Below are 17,253 nucleotides of genomic sequence, written 5' to 3' on the forward strand. Positions count from 1 at the left end.
GGGAGACATGGGACCGAAAATTGTCCAAATGCTCCACTGGATCTTCACTGCCTGAGAAGACAGGAATGTCAGGTACCTTGAATCTTCTAGGTAAGTCGCAGTTGGACACTTCTTCGGTGAATATGGACTCCTTGTGCTGGAAGAGGTTGTCAACAAAGGACTCCTTCCCATCACGCTTCTGGTCAATCGTCCTTGACAGCACGTCATATTTTGCGCCCAGATCCTGGACCATCCTCTGCAACCTCCTTTCTGCCTCCGTGGGTGGAACCGGATTGATGGGCTCTCCATGATTCTCATTCCGTCCGGCTCTCTCTCCATGATTCTCGTTTCGCCCGGCTCTCTCTTCATGATTCTCGTTCCGCCCGGCTCTCTCTTCATGATTCTCGTTCCGCCCATCGTGATTCTCGTTCTGTCCGTCTCTCTCTCCTGACCCTTCGTGTACATCATGATTGAACGGCGGCGGAGTTCGTGCGGCTAAGAGCACAGCATTCTGAGCCAGCAAATCCTCTACATTCTTCTGCGCCTGGGCCAACTGTTGACTCAGTTGGGTTATCCGGGCCTCTGGATCTGCAGATTCTGCTTCTCCACGAGCATCGTCTCGGCTGGTAGGCCGTGCTTCGTTTACGATCGATTTGGAACGTCTCGTCGTCACCATTGCGGATTTGTTTTTCGTAAGAACAACTAATCGTTCCCACAGACGGCGCCAAACTGTTGGTACAGTTTCCGGTATGGTGACGTGTCGCCTGAAGATTCGCTGTTGATTTCTACCAAATACCTCAACCCTGCAAAAAGGAACAAACAACTCGTCGGGGGTGCCGACCACGCCCACTCCGATGCCTAAGTCAGTCTAAAAAGTTTTCTGCAGAGTATTCTGAATATTAATCTCAGGAGCTTAGAGAATTCGTGTCTTTATACCTGATGTGACGGTCTTTATTTATAGGCCGGATCTTCTTGACACCTAATTGGATTAGGAGTTTGAGTCCTAGCCTGGTTGAACTTTAACTATATCCTCAGGGAATTCGAGTAGGAGTGTGAAGTCTGTAGTTGATCGCGTTTGTACTTCTTTAAACTTGATTCCATGTCAACAACCATTTTATCCCATAAATTATGGATCTGTAGTTTATCCCTGATCTTCTGGGATTCTATCTTTATCTCACTTTAAGACGGACGTGGCGCATGGCACCTTTTAGAAGTCTGTAGCACATTTCAGCTAACCTCCGAGGCGATGATATCCGAGACGTGTTCGCTCCGACCTAGAGATCTCGGGATATATCTGTACCACAACGGGGCTATGTAAGTCCGAGATGTTGACACATCCGATAGATATCACCCCGAGGATATATCATACCGAGACGTTATTACTCCGAGACACAAATATCCGAGATATGCTCGCTCCATTCAGACTAGGAGATCTCGGGATGTTCCATATACCGTAACCTAGAGTGTTAGGACCGAGATGTCGTTATACCTCCGAGATCTATTTATGCCTAGGCAATCTTTTCTTCGCTGACCGAAATAAATGTCCGAGACATAGATCCGAGATGTTTCTGAGTCCACGTGTCTCTAGGGTTAATTTTATCCCTAACAACGTGGGTCATCGTCTGGGAGTTCTTTCATGAGCTTAAGGGCCTTGTTATATTTTGCTATGTAATCCTTGTTCGCCAAATGTGCGGCAGGCCTCACACGCAAGGGAGGGTTTGGGGGTATCTTGAAATCTGTGATCGTTGTGGATACTGTTGGGCAGCAATTGATTGTTAACGTTGGTAACCCTTCAACATGAATGATTGCCGGGCTACATTTTGTTATGTCTGGAGCTGACACCGGAGCTGCCAACGCAGCCTGGTCATTGGGAAGACTGGCAGCACCGTAGAGACCTCCGAGGCCGATGAGCACATCTCTCCTATCGAATTTCCCTTGAGGAGGTTGTCCATCTTTGGAGCCAGAGGTAAGGTTTTGGTCACCCTTTGTGGCTTTGCATGCCAGTACTCTTGGAACAAGCTGGCGATGGTTCCGCTTCCCTGATTTTGAAATCTGGTGGTTTTTTGGATGAAAAGAAGAGAATGAGAAGCTGGGAAAGGTGCTGGTGGTGCCGGCCACAGTCTGGGTGGTAATGAAGATTGGTTGGGTACAGAGAGGAGCCATTGCCTGGTCTTGGTGTGAAGGTAAGGCTTAAGGCCTTCTGCTTTTAAACAGGAACTTTGTAAGATTTTTCTAAGTACAGATTTGTGAGAAAGATAGAGGAAAAAACAAAATACACAAAAGACTGGCTATATTATTTAGAGGATTGATTCCTACGACATACAGGAAAATAATTTCACAATACTCCTTCACGTGGAGTGGCTTCACATTGGGTCTACTTCATATGAGAGGGTGTTATAAAATTGTTGTATTTGTATTGTAAAAATATTGTTTTTGATATATTTATGCTCCACTCTCTTCTTTCTTTCTTTTTTTTCTTGGAAAAGTTAACTTTTAAAATTTTTTATTTTTTATATTACATTAATCACTTTTTAAAAATTTTAGTCACTTTTTATATCGCATCCCATTATTCTTATTTTGACTTTTCATAACTCGATATTTTTCTGCATGGATAGGATTTTGTTTAAAGAGAAAGGATAGATAAGAGACGTTTGAACGCCTCCTGAGTCCTGACTCTCCTGTCCATTTGTTTATAGTAAAAAATATATATTTTGTTAAAAAGAGTCTTATCCTTCGTGTATTTTTTCTTTTCCTTTTTTTTAACAAAACATATTTTTTTTTTATTATAAAAAGACAGGCAGAGACGGTTGAAATGGGTTTAGAGTCACATGTAAAAAAAGAGTAGTGATTGGGGGACCCCTGACCACTTTTGAATAAAGTTGTTTCGTTTATTGGAGGGCAAGGGGCTGGTCAGAGACTCAGAGGTCCCCCAAATCACTACTCCTTTTTCACACGTGGCTTTAAACCCATTTCAAATGTCCATGTCCATCTTTTTATAATAAAAAAAATATGTTCAGAGGGGAAAAATGTCTAACCGGCCCTTCTCCCCTTCTCCTTTTACAATAAAAAATCTAAATTTATTTAAAAAAGTATACTTCTGATTATTTTGTTTGTTCTTCTACAATACAATTGTATTTTTTATTATAAAGGGGGAGGGGGCTGGTTGAAGATCCCTCTATCATTTCTTTCGAGGGGAGGATGACTTGACTAATTAATACTGGTGAGAGGCTTGACTTATATGTAGTGGGAGAAAGAAGGAGGATATTTTGGTGAATTCCAGGAAGCTACTTTATAACTATTATTGTAATGCATGAAAGGTAGGGATGTAAACGAAGCAAAGCTACCCGTGAGCTCGCTCGGGTTCGGCTCGATAAGGCTCGGCTCGTGCGCGACTCGGTTATTAAATGAGCTACTCGTGGACACGAAACTATACTCGATTATTAAACGATACATACTCGTATAAAACTCGGCTCGCTCGTTTAAAATTCGCGAACATACTCGTAAAAAGGCTCGGCTCGCTTATTAGCTCGACTTGTATATATTTATTAATATATATAAAATTAATTATTGTTGTACAATATATAATTATTAGTTATATCTATAAGTATCTATATAATATATAATTTAATTATAAAAGATAATTAATATGATTATATTTTATATGATCTAAGAGACTAAGACTCTAAGTCTAATAATTAAATATCTAATGGTGTTGAATTAACAACAAATTGTTAATCATATGATTTAATGAAAATCTTGATACTTAATTGTATTATTTAAATAATTATATTATATACAATGACAATATAATTGGTATAATCCCAAATCAATTGACTAGCATTAAAATCAACTATGTGTTTCTTATAATTCATATTATTAGATTATATGATCATATGTATTATCACTATAATTTATATGAAATGCGTATGATCCAAAATTTATATAATATTAAATCTTAAGTGATGTTAGTTGGATGGAGGCTTGTCCTCCTTTTATCCACTCTTTTGTAATAGCAAACCAAGCCACTTCGGGATGATATTTGGAATAAAATGAGTTATCATTTCAATATATATATATATATAAATATATTGTATCATTGAATAATTAAGTGTGATATAAGTTCTAACAATGTACGATGATGTAGCAACAATAAATGATGTGATCAACAATTCAATTGATTTAATTTAAGTATGATCTAACAATTTATATGATATTAAATCTCATGTCATATAGAACAATGCATAATGTAATAATCATATAAAAAATACTTATTTTGTATTATTGTATAATTAAGTGTGATCTAAGTTCTATCAATTTTAGTTGTATCATGTCATATAAATGTTATTATTAGATACTAATAAAAGTTAGGATAAGTAATTAAGTATGATTCATAATTTTCATATCATATCATAAATAATCTCATATCATATGAAATGAATTATAATTCATAACTATATATAATTAAAAATTAAGATAAAACAATAAATTATTAAAACCACATAATGACATAATCACATAACTACATAAGTCATGACTCATAAGTATACAATTCATACCAAGTAACTAATATAAATTATAATGATTAAATATCTTGTTACTTAGATAATTACTTAGATAATTTTGATATATACTTGATACTTCTAGCTTAAATATATAATAATGATTAAGTATGATTATATTATCATTATTATTAGGGTTAAATACCTTATTGCCTCATGTGGTTTGCGACCTTTGTTTTTTGCCCATTGAATTTTACTTTTTATCATAGGTGGTACCTGTAATATAGAAAAAGACGGAAATGGTACCTCCATCCATTTTTCTATAAAAAACTAACGTCCAGCCATGTCATCCTACTGGTGTCGGCATACATGCGCAACACCTATCCCCGTGACACACCTCAGTGCTGACGTGGCTACAAATTTTTTTTTAATGATTTTTTTGTTATATATATATATAAAATAAAAAAAATTATGGGGTGGCTACCACCCCCATTTTGGCCAAGGGGGTGGCTACCACACCAATTTTAGCCAAGGGGGTAGTTTAAGGTACCATTTCTGATACTTATTCAAACCGCGAAGGGCACATTATGAAATTCATAAAACCACAGGGGTATATATTGAAAAAAAATTTGTGTTTAAATAACAAAAATTTGGTCATTTTTTGGGTTATATCAATTGGCCACGCAGATAATTTTGTGTTTCCAATTGTTACACAAGACTGATTGTGTTTCATTTTTTTTTTCTTTTTTTCTTTTTATTTATTTATTATTATTATATTTTTTTTTTCTTTTTATGAAGGGTTTAATTCTTGTCAACATGTTATTTTGATATATGACAAGCATACATGTTACTTTTGGTTCAAAATAGGCATACCAAATATTATTTGTGTATAAAGTATCATTTGTGATATAATTACAAAACTAAAGTACAATTTCTGGTACTTATTAAAACCACATGGGGCACATTAAAAAATGTATAAAACTATTGGGGTATATATTGGGAAAAAAAATTGTAGTTTTTAATTTTAATTTTTATGGTTTTTTTTTTTTAAAAAAAAAAAAAAAAAAAAAAATCTAGGGGTGGCAAGGCCATTTTTAAGGATGGCCAAACCACCCCCATAGCTGTTGGGGTGGTCAAAACCACCCCCATTTGGTCTTGGAGGTGGCCGAGCCACCCCTATTTGGCTTGAGCCACCTTCAAACCGGCCACGTCAGCGCTGAGGTGTGCCACGGGGACAGGTGTCACGCATGTACGCCGACACCTGTAGGATGATATGGCTGGACGTTAGTTTTGGATGGAAAAATGGACAGAGATACCATTTCCATTTTTTTCCATACTACAAGTACCACCTATGATAAAAACGTAAAAGGGAAAAATACACGTATCCTCCTATTACTTAATTGTCAATGTACCCCCCAAACTACCAATTGTGTCAATGTTTCTCCTCGAACTATCAAAAATGTCAATGTACCCCCTAATACCAACAAAAAGACAAAAATGACCCTATTTTTTTTTTTTTTTGAATGAGACAAAAATGTCCTTATAAATTCAAAAAAAAAAACTAAAAAATGAAAAAGAAAATAAAAAACTAAATTTTTTTTTTTCAAAAAAAAAATAATTAAATAAAAAACGGAAAAAGAACGATTTTTTTTTTTTTAAAAAAAAAAAACGAAAAAATAACTGAAAATTATAAAAATATTTAAAAAAAAATGAAAAAGAAAAAAAGAAAAACCAGGTTTTTTTTAAAATTAAAAAAAAAAAAAAAAAAAAAAAAAAAAAAAGAAAAAGGATTTTTTTTAAAAGAAAAACGAAAAAAAAAAAAAAACTGAAAATCATTTTTTAAAAAAAAAAAACCATTTTTTAAGTTTATTTTTTTTATTTATATTTTTTTAATAATTTTTTTAGTTTTTATTTTATTTTTATAATTTTATGAGAGGTAATTTTGTCATTCAGGGGACATTGACATTTTTTAGTAGTTTAGGGGGAGGACATTGACACAATTGGTAGTTTGGGGGGTACATTGACAATGAGGTAGTAGTTTAAGAGGGTTATGTGTACTTTTCCCAAAGTAAAATTCAGGGGGCAAAAAATAAAGGTCGCAAACCACAGGGGCAGTAAAATATTTAACCCTTATTATTATTATTATTATTATTATAGTTTAAATATAATTAATAATTTGTAAGCTTTTACTCTTGAACCTATGAATTAATGAATTATGATTAAGTGTAATTTGTGCAAATACTAATTATGGATTTGTGATTAATATTTAACAGATTATCTAATTAAGTATAAATGTATAATTATATCAATATGTAACTAATAAGTTAAAATTAATTATTTTTAAGTATAAATAATAATTTTTTAAATTTTTAATTAACTTGTAAATATAGACTTATAATTTATAAAGTTATAAGTTATTAACTTATTGTATAAATGAAAAAACGGTGAGTTTTCCACAAAGCACAGTGTTTTGAAATTTGAAAACAGTGTGTTTTCCACCACAGGCGACGTGCGTGCAGTGTGGTCGAGTAGTGGTCGTGGACCACGTGGACAACGGGACACTGAGATTTGAGACGCTCAAGAGAGTTTTTTTTTTTTTTTTTTTTTTCCCCTAAATTAGACGCTCAGAGATAGAGACTAGAGAGTGAGTATAAAATTTTTGTTTAATTTTTTTTGAAAACTAACTAAAGATGACCATTAGATTTGCTTGTTAATCAATTTCAGCCATTGGATGGCTAATGTGCATTCCAGCTGTAGAGCACAACTGACCCTAGAATTTATTCAGTGATTTGTACGCATGATATCCATCAGATTCAATGATAATTATTGAATCATCCAATAGCTAATTGATGTCAATGCCTAGGATTCATCTGATTCACGCCGATGTATCTAATCAAATGCAAGTTGCGTGTACAGGATTATCTCTTGTTTGGACTTGTGTGCGTGACGTGCGTCACTGGCAGAGACGCATCATGGCTTTTCAGCCATTTCCTGTTTTCCAGACATTAAAGTAATTGAAAGCATCAGTGCATTGTGCATCACGCATGTTACCGAGGAGAAGAGTCAAGGGACTTTGAGAGTTTCAAAATTTTTGCAAGGTTGGATTTTGATTTTACTCCTGGGTCTTGTCATGTTCATCCTTTCTTGTTGTTCGCACTTCTAGTTGTTTTTGTTCTTATTTTCATTGCATGTTTTCTCTTTTAATCCTGGAAGGGGATTCCTTTGAGCTTACTTTCGCCGGAGTCATAGTGTAAGTAATCTTGTTGTGAATCTATTACTCTCTCCTCTTTGTTTCGTATCATTTAACAAACAAAGAGCAATGGATGTAATCTGGAACAAATTTTTTTTTTTTTCTCCTCTCTTTAAAATACAAATCGATATCATTCGGTAAAGCTAGAGATGGTTTGTTTATGTATTTTCCTAACAGAACCTCCATTTTCTTTCTTTCTCAGGTTCACATCAACTCCAGACACTTTGTTTCTCCCTTCTTTTTTTCTCAGAATCCTTTTTCTCACGAGCCGGGCGAGCCGAGTGCCCGATAAGACACTCGACTCGTCAATAAACCGAGCTCGAGCTCGGACAAGAATTTTCCTTTGGCGAGCCGAGCCAAGCCCATATTTTGATACCCGTCACGAGCTCGAGCCGAGCTCGAGCTCATGAACATTCTCCACGAGCCGAGCTTGGACAACCACTACTCGCCCGAGCTCGGCTCGTATACATGCCTAATGAAAGGGCTTACCTTTTCGAAAAACCTAAGAATTTATAATTTAAAATATTATTTTTTGACCAAAACAAAAAAGACAAAAAGAAAAGGTTTGGAACGGATAACTGCTGGTAGGGGTGGGCATGGGGCGGGGTGGGGCGGGTTTCCGCATTTTTTGGCCCCGCCCCGCACCTTTGCGGGTTGGAAATTTCCAACCCGCAAACCACACTTATTAAAGAGTAACCGTGCGGGGTGGTTCACTGCGGGGAGGGTTCGCGGGGGGCGGGGATTGCGGTGCGGGGCGGGTATTTTGAGTGGTATTTACGTAATTTTGATTTTATTTTGTAAAAAATAAAAAATTCAAAAAAAATACTGGTTTTTTAAATAAAAAATTAAATTCATATTTCCATTCAAGAACATTTTTCATGGATTAGCCTTTTAAACTAAAAGTCCTATTAATTATAAGATAAAATTCTAAGAAACATGATTTATATTTTCTCCCATCAACAAAGCATAATGAATAAATGACAAGAATAAAAAGCTATAATATTTCACTATTCTATGTCATCAATTTTCTTGTCTTTTCCAAAAGTAATGAAAAGATTATTTCAAATAACAATACAATAAAAATGTATACACTTTAACATCCCATGAAATTGAACCATAAAAATTGTATTTTTCACACAATGCAATGAGTCCACTAGTTAGTAAACAACTAAACATGCAAAAATATAACAGTCCATTGGTTAGTAAACATGCAAAAATATAATAGTGAACCAAAACAATTTAAAACAAAAGGAAAAAATGAAGAAGATGAAGAGAAAGAGAGAGATTCCCTCTTCTAGCCTTCTAGTTTTTTTTTTTTTTTTTTTTTTTTCTCCTCCTTTGTGCGGGGTGGGGCGGGGCGGGGCGGGGACCCGCGTTTTTTAAAAGTCTAAACCCGCAACCCGCCCCGCCCCGCATAAATTTCTCAAATTAGGATCCTAACCCGCAAAAAATCTCGAAAATCCGGTCTTCTGCGGGGCGGGGTGGGGCGGGTGCTGCGGGGTGGGGCGGGTGCTGCGGGTTTTGCACACCCCTAACTGCTGGTCCCGTTTGGGAAGGCGGTGGCTCTCCCCACTGCTGGTCCCGGATAAGTATATATAATATGTTACTTTTTTAATATGTTAATATATTCTTTATTAAGAGTGAAATGTGCCATGTTTTCATTGTGACTACCGTCAGAACCTCTAATCAATTTTATTAAGTTTGTGAACTGAAAACGACTTCAATGAGTGATTTATAATTTTCGCATGCTACAATGACCTTAAAGTTATTTTTTTATACCACATAGAGTGATTTGTAAATTAAATCAATCACATGATTAATTTTACATTTTTCCTTATATTAAAAGGAAGATTCTGGTTTTTTTTTTTTCAATTCTCTTAAAATTGAGGGTTTTAAAATTATCATTAGATCAAAATTTCAATATTAAACTTTGATCAATAATAATTTTAAAAATCACATCAATTTTATCAATCTTAAAAAACTAAATCGGCTGCAGACCACGCTTCATGAAGCGGAGGTCATTAGTTCAAATCTTCCCTACCTTTCTTGTACGTAAAAAACAAAAAAAAAAAAAAAAAAAAATGCCCTCTTTGTCATTACTCTTCCCAATATGTTCATGCATGCACATTGTCGGTTGTAATAGATTGAGAAACTTAAATAATGGTAGCAACCACGTACGTGTGGAATTTAGTTGGGGAAGCTTGAAATAATGATTTTTTGGTAAGTTATTAATGTGTCACGTTGGGTTCTTCATGGCTAGGGTACGTACTATATATATACACTAAAAAAAAAAGGGTATTTATGGACTGTTTTCTTCTAGACGGTTTTAGAAACCGTCTAGAAAACAGAATTTGCTGACGGTTTTTTTTTTAAACCGTTTGTAAAAAATTTATTATTAACGGTTTTTACTAAACCGTCGGAAAATTTTCATTTCTAGACGGTTTTACAAAAACCGTCTGTAAAATTATAGACGGTTTTTTTAAAACTGTTTGTAAATGTTATTCTCAAAGAATTTTATAAGTGGTTTTTACCAAACAGTCCATAAAATTCCAAACGGTTTAGTAAAAACCGTCTGAAAATTTTCATTTCTAGACGGTTTTTACCAAACTGTCCATAAAATTTAAGTTCTAGACGGTTTCTTTTGAAACCGCCTAAAAATATTTTTTCTCATGCCATGTCATCAATCCGCGTGATGCCTCCAAATTGAACCACATCCATCTAATTTTTTTCCCAGCCAAAATCACAACCATCCGTTTTTTTTTACAATTAAGGAATAAAGCTTTCCCAGCCAAACCAAAACAAATAAAAATGAATATGGCCTAGCCGGAGGTAGCTAGATCAACGACGTCTCCGAGGTCTACAGCTTGAGCGAGAAGCGTGTCCACTACCACCACCGCTTCCACACCTCCAATCCAAGACTGCGCGTTGTCGGACAGACATCTCCGACGATGACTCCCCGTCGTCCCCCTCTGCCGAGCTTGAAATCAAACGGAGCCGCGAAGCCCGATCTGAGCTACAAAGCCCATCGTCCCCCTCCGTCGAGCTTGAAATCGAACTGAGCCGTGAAGTCCATCGTCCTCTCCGTCGTCGACCCGGCCAAGCCCGATTTGTTGCAACTACAGTGGCATGGGGGTATGGGGGGTTTGCTCGATCAAGCCTCAGAAAGGAAAGACCTAATTATCTTAACATTACTAGAAAAGAAATAAATAATTAAAAAAAAAATAAAATTTAATTAATGATAATAATAATAATATATATTAAAAAAAAAAATACATCTCCAAAAAAAAAAAAAAAAGAAAAAAAAAGGGCAAACCGTCCATAATTGAATCTGGATGGTTTGTCCAAACCGTCCAGAAATTCATTTCGCGACACTTCATCCTAGACGGTTTTAAACCGTTTGGAATTGTTTCAAGACTGTTTTTTTTTTTTTCAATTTCTGGTCTATTTAAAACTGTCCAAAATTTGTTTTTTTTTTTTTTTGTAGTGATATATATATACCAATATCACATTAATGATATGCACGAAACGGTTTACCTTGTCATAAAAATAACCAGAGTTTTACCAACAACAAGATAACTTCAAACATTATAACATAACTCAGCATAATAATGTCAACACCCATCTGTCATGATCACAAATCAAATTATATCATGTTAAAGCCTCCAAAGTATTACATATCAATGTCTAGTAGTCATGGCAATACATCAAAATATAGGAGGAGTAGATGGCTACGAGGAGGATCCTAACCCTAGTCCTTAAAAAGAATCCATTTTAAATTGATTACTCTTGAAGGGCTGATCGATCACAACTCAAGCTACAGGTGTACATGTGGATGCAATATATGCAGCCGCATTCGCAAAATGCGGATATCGCTTTTAGATATCGGCATGCACATCAAATTTTTACTAACCGCGTCCGTGCAGTTATTATGGTTATTAAATAAGGTTATTAGCTGATATTCGCCCAAAAAGTCGAAGGAATGCTTGGATAATTAGCTTAGTAGCAGGTGAATAGAACAGGTAACCTAAGCGGAACTCTATATTCAACTGACCTATAATCCATTTATTTAATCAGCTTACTATCAATAATCCATGTATTAGGTAGGTAAGTTAATGGGCATTTTGGGGCTATTTTAGTCTTTAGGGCCTTCTTTGGGTCTCTATTAGGACCTATATTAAATGATTTTAAAAATAATTTATGCCAATTTTTATTATTTTGGGCTTGTTTTTAAGCCCTAAAATTTTAAAAATATGATGATTTCACATTACATTTGTCTTTTTATCTTAGTGTTATACAAAAAAAAAAAAACACAAACAACCAAACTCATGTAAACATAATCTATACCTAATTCAAAACAACGTCAGTTTGATGAATTGCTCAAATTAAATATATATATAAATAATATGCAAATGCGGTTAATAACCACATGTGCTCTAGATTTTTGAATTTTTTCACGTCAAAAATTGAAGGAAGTGTTACCTCATACGGAGATTTTTGAGTCTTTTTGCACGTCAAAAATTACTGGCAAATAATGCATGTTCGAACTCTTTTTTCAAAGCTAGTTCTAATGAGACTGCCTATAACCGAAAAACAAATGAATTTTTTTAAGGAAAGATAAAATTTTAAAATTTGAGTACCGACGAGTTTCATAAGAGAAACTTGAAGAGCCTTAAGAGCCCTTACATATTAAAATTTATTTTATTTATTTAAAAAATAAAAAACACATGTAAAAGTGGGCATTTACAACCCAGCATCTCTCTAAATAAATATGCACACCTTTTGATGGATGGGCAGGCAGGTATGCATTAAAAGGTAGAAAACGAAATCTGTGCCGGTTTTCTTCATGCCAACATTGATTAATTGAGTGATCAAACAAAATTCGTACACCGACAGATCGAGTGGGCGTTTTTCAAGGGATTCAAATCCACGGGAATTGCCGCGGTGGTTTTTTTTTTAAATCCAAGCCGTCAATTTAAATCAACAGTTCAAAATAGCCATCCGGAATAATGACACCTCAGCGATCCGCGTGAAGCAAAAATCATCAAAAAGTGCTTCAGTCTTTTTTCCTCCACAAAGGGATTCGCGCGAAGAAAAAATCCTCAAAACTCTTTCAGACTTTTTCCTCCACACTTGATGTGTCATTCATTGCCGGCGATTTCCTCAACCTCCATGGAGCTCCAGTTCCGAATCTAGACTCGCCTGGAGCGGTGGGGGTGGGGGGCATGAAGCGGCCAGATCTGTACTCACCAGGATATTCTTCTCTCCTCCAACTCGACCTCTCTCCATGGTTGCTTCATCCTCTGCTCAACCAACCACAAGCCCGCAGGTCTCTATTTTTTTGTTGATTTTTATTTTGGTTATAGTTCATGGGTTGTTTGTCTGATTTGGTTGTTATGGGTTTGCTTTTCTCCTGTACCCTTTGTTTGGTTACCGAGAAAATGGAAGGAAACCAGAAGATTTAAAATTGTGGTTTCTCAGGGTTGTTTTTTAAAGATTTGTGGGTTGTTCTGGGTTGATGGTGGGGTCGTCCTCGCCGGAGAACTGGGAAAAGAAGAGGAAAGAAGCGTGCACCAACTGGGGAGAGAAGAAGGTGAAGTTCTTGGTGAGGCTTCGGTCTCTGACAAAGTCTGACTCCGGAAGGAGGGGTGTTTGAGTCAACTTCCGGTTGTTTAAACTTTAATGTAATTGTTGCAGCTAATGACAATTTTATTTGTTTTTCCCATTTGGGATATATGGGAATTTATAAATTAATCGATTAGAAGGTTAATCACTTGTATGCTTAATTAATGGTGAAATAGCACTAGCTTTCGAGATCGAGGTTCCACTTCTTTCGATTATGTTTTGTTTTTGGTTATATATTATTTGGTTTAATTTCTTATAGGTGATTAATTAATTTGGAGACATAATATATATTACATTTCCTTACACAAACACATTATTATTACGGACATAAGAAGGAATTAGTGGGACAAATTTCGTATAGACATAATAAGCTAGCTTCATACATTTACTAAAATCTGTCTCGATTATCGATCCTTCTTTTTTCTTTTTTCTCTTTTTCTTTTTCTTTTGTTCCTTACCGTTTGTATTTGAAAGTAGATCCAGAAAGCCTAAAGTTTGAGCCTCAACTTGAAAAATCTCTAACACCTTGATTAGCATTTAATTATAAAAAATTATAATAACCATTATTTTATATGTATTCTTTCTTCCAAATATATATATAAAAAAAGTACTACTTTTCCATGATTTCTTGTAGTCATATGTGATATACTTGGGAGCGCATTCACATGGCCCAGAACCCATAAGTCAATAAACATCTCATTACAACTTGATGAATTCCAAGCAATCAACCAAATCGCCAAACTCACAACTTCAATCAAAAGATTTTCCCTTTTTCTTTTTTGGCGCATGTGAATTTTGTTCTCCAATTTCTTCTATTTTTATCAACATTCGGGTAACATAACCCACGTTGACAATTTAGGGATCCACCCATAAGAAAAAGCGAGCATGCACCATATTTTTGCAAGGCATGGATAAAATCAATACAAGAAAAATAACCATAAAGATATCAATAAAAGGAACACCCACCAATCAAAATCTACCATTTAAGTTCCATTTAACAGAATCAATTTTATAAAAGTTGAATCCTAAAAATTCTAATCAATAAACACAACCCAAACAATAATCCACATTTTCAACTTATGCTCCGTTTGTTTCGGCGTAAAATGATTTATGGAAAATGATTTCAGCATTTTTCGATGTTTGGTAGGGGCGAAAATAATAGTCAACCGAAAAATGATTTCTATTTGACCAAAAATGCTTAGTAAATTTAAGAAAATGATTTACGCTTTTTAAAAGCGTAAATCATTTTCCGAAGACGCCAGACGCATTCGACCCCTATTAAACGACACAGCCAACCTTCACTTCAAGCAGTCGACCATCACCGAAATCTTGTCGGTACCGAAATTCGACAGCATCCGGACAATGTTGCTGGAATCCGATCAGCCCAGATTCCGGCAATCGTATTCTGGCCAGAACGGCCGGAAAGATTAGGCCAAAACGGCTGGATTCCGGCGGTTCTAGCAAATTTCGGTCAGTATGCCGAAATCTGGCCAACCTAGATTCCGACGAAACTGTTCGGATTCCGGCATTTATCTTGGATTCTGGCTATAATAGCCGGAATTGTGGAATTCCGTAAAAGTGGCCGAAATCCTATCGGTCAATGACGGAATCTCGTCTTCAGTAATTTTTATATTATTTTTCATTAATATTTATATGTTTTGAATAAAAATTGATTTTTATAGGTTAATATGATTGAATAAAAATATTAAAAATATTTGTGATTTTCCGTACGCGCCAAACACCGAAAAATGCTTTCGGCGAAAAATATTTTCCAGAAAAATGACTTCTCTGAAATCATTTTACGACGGAAACCATTTTACGTCAAAACAAACGGAGCATTAATCTGAAAACCCGAAAAAAGTGGTCATAACTTAAAAACCAATGTTGAATCACATAGCCATTTCCATCAAATTTTCACATATTTTCATATCTTTAAACAATCACTTACCACCCCACAAAAATTTTCAAACTTTTTTATAGAAGCAAAGAAGAAACAAATACATCATTACACCATTTTCACCAGAAATTCACAAATTTTCAATACTCTAAAAGAATCATTCACAAAACTCACCGTCGGAACTAAATGGCATCACCAAAACCCAAACTTTTCATAAACATAGAGCAATGCCTAAACATCAACAAACCCATCATTCCGACCCTGAAAACTAGAGAAAACAAAAATTTTCCCCTAAACACCTATATTTCGACTAACACAAAGGACAATACCCTAAAGTTTTGTACTCTGCACATAAAGAATGTAATCGGCACAAAATGGGAACAATCTTAAGAGACATAACACTGGCTAAGAGACAAGGTTGAGCAGTCTACCATGCCTGATTGCAAACAAGTCTATTCCTTTACATTCAATCTTTGGTTTGAATCTCCTAGTGTTTAACTGTCACAAGAAAATGGTTGGAGCTTTCCTTCAAGACCATGAAAGATGATAACAAATGGATGGTTGTAAATTACTAACTCTCCATGAGGAAAAAAACAAAATTTGAGAAAGATTTCACTTCAATTCCCTAAGGGAAATGGGTGGAGATTCAAAAGCCAAACCTTTCAAAATGAACCGTTACTGTAAACAACCCCCATAAGCTAGAAATGGGATTAGGTTATTTGAAAATAGAATAGGATCATCATTTCAGAAAAGACCAAGGACTAGTTTGGCAACCCACTTTTATTCTTTCTCTATTTCTTTTCACTTCTTTCAAAAATATAAAATAAAAAACATTCTAACTTTTTTACACTTTTTATATCACATCAATTGTATTTTATTATTATTCAAATAAAAAAACTCACTACAAAACAAAACCTTTTCACTTTTCTATAAAACATTCTCAAATTTTATATCACATCAATCACTTTTTACTATACAACATACAAATATTCCACAACACAATTACTTACCATAGAGTCAACCCAAACAACCATAGAAGCATTCACATTTACCATAGAGATAAGGTTAACATGACTTACTTCCCAAGAGCTTTATGGTGCAAAACAAGTCCCAACCCAAGAGCTTTAGAAATCCAGAAAAAATAAAAAAATAAAAAAAATAAAAAAAGAAAAAAAGAAAAAAGAAAAAGAAAATTGCTTTACATCTAAAACCAATGGTTCTCTACTAAGTTTCTGTTGAAAACTTGGGTGCAGCCAAATAGAGTTGTGATAAACCAACATTCATTTATTCAAAGAACCCAAATCAGACCCACATGCAAAATGCTAACATTCTCAATCTCCCACCTCCATCACGAATTCATGATGCACTATGACCCCAAAAAATCATAATCAACTCATAAAATTAGATCTTTGATCAGGTTCAATCACAATATTAGATCCTTGTTCAGATATTTCATCTTCCACCCACAAACCAACTCGAACCCAAACCAACGAAAATGTAAAGAAAAAAAATGTGCCTTATGTAAGAAAACAGAAAATAAAATAAAATAAGATAAAATCAGAGAAACCTAACCTTGGTTCCGTCAACGGTGGAGACGACAATAAGAGAGATGCGGCTGGCTGAGTTGGGGGGAACGAACCTCGACGGTGGAGACGCCACCTGTGAAATAACGGCCGGCCCCAGAGAGAGAGAGAGACGACGCCGGTGGGTTTCACTTGTTGCCGGGAGAGAGGAACGGCCAGCCAGCCAGTTTCAGGGAAGATGTATATATATATATATATATATATATAGAAAGAGAGAGAGAGAGAGAGAGAGAGCAGCTATTTTCCCCCCAACGGTGATCTTCTGATTCAAAGAATATCACGAAAAGAAAAAGAAAAAGAAAATGCCATGTCATCGTAAGTATGTTCTAGGCCGTTAGATACATCTAACGGACTAGATTGTTAAAAAGAGAAATTATCCCTACACTCATTTCTCACAATAGCCTCACAACAAGCTGACATGGC

At 35.3% G+C, this 17,253-nt stretch overlaps 1 protein-coding gene across 1 annotated transcript in view; it reads left to right on the forward strand.

Moving 5' to 3' along the window:
- LOC133868741 (chlorophyllase-2-like) overlaps nucleotides 1-17,253 on the forward strand; it is a 71,407-nt gene that overhangs the window by 35,253 nt on the left and 18,901 nt on the right. The window lies entirely within an intron of this gene.

Source organism: Alnus glutinosa, chromosome 5 (genome assembly GCF_958979055.1).
Source record: "Alnus glutinosa chromosome 5, dhAlnGlut1.1, whole genome shotgun sequence".
Classification (NCBI taxonomy): Eukaryota; Viridiplantae; Streptophyta; class Magnoliopsida; order Fagales; family Betulaceae; genus Alnus; species Alnus glutinosa.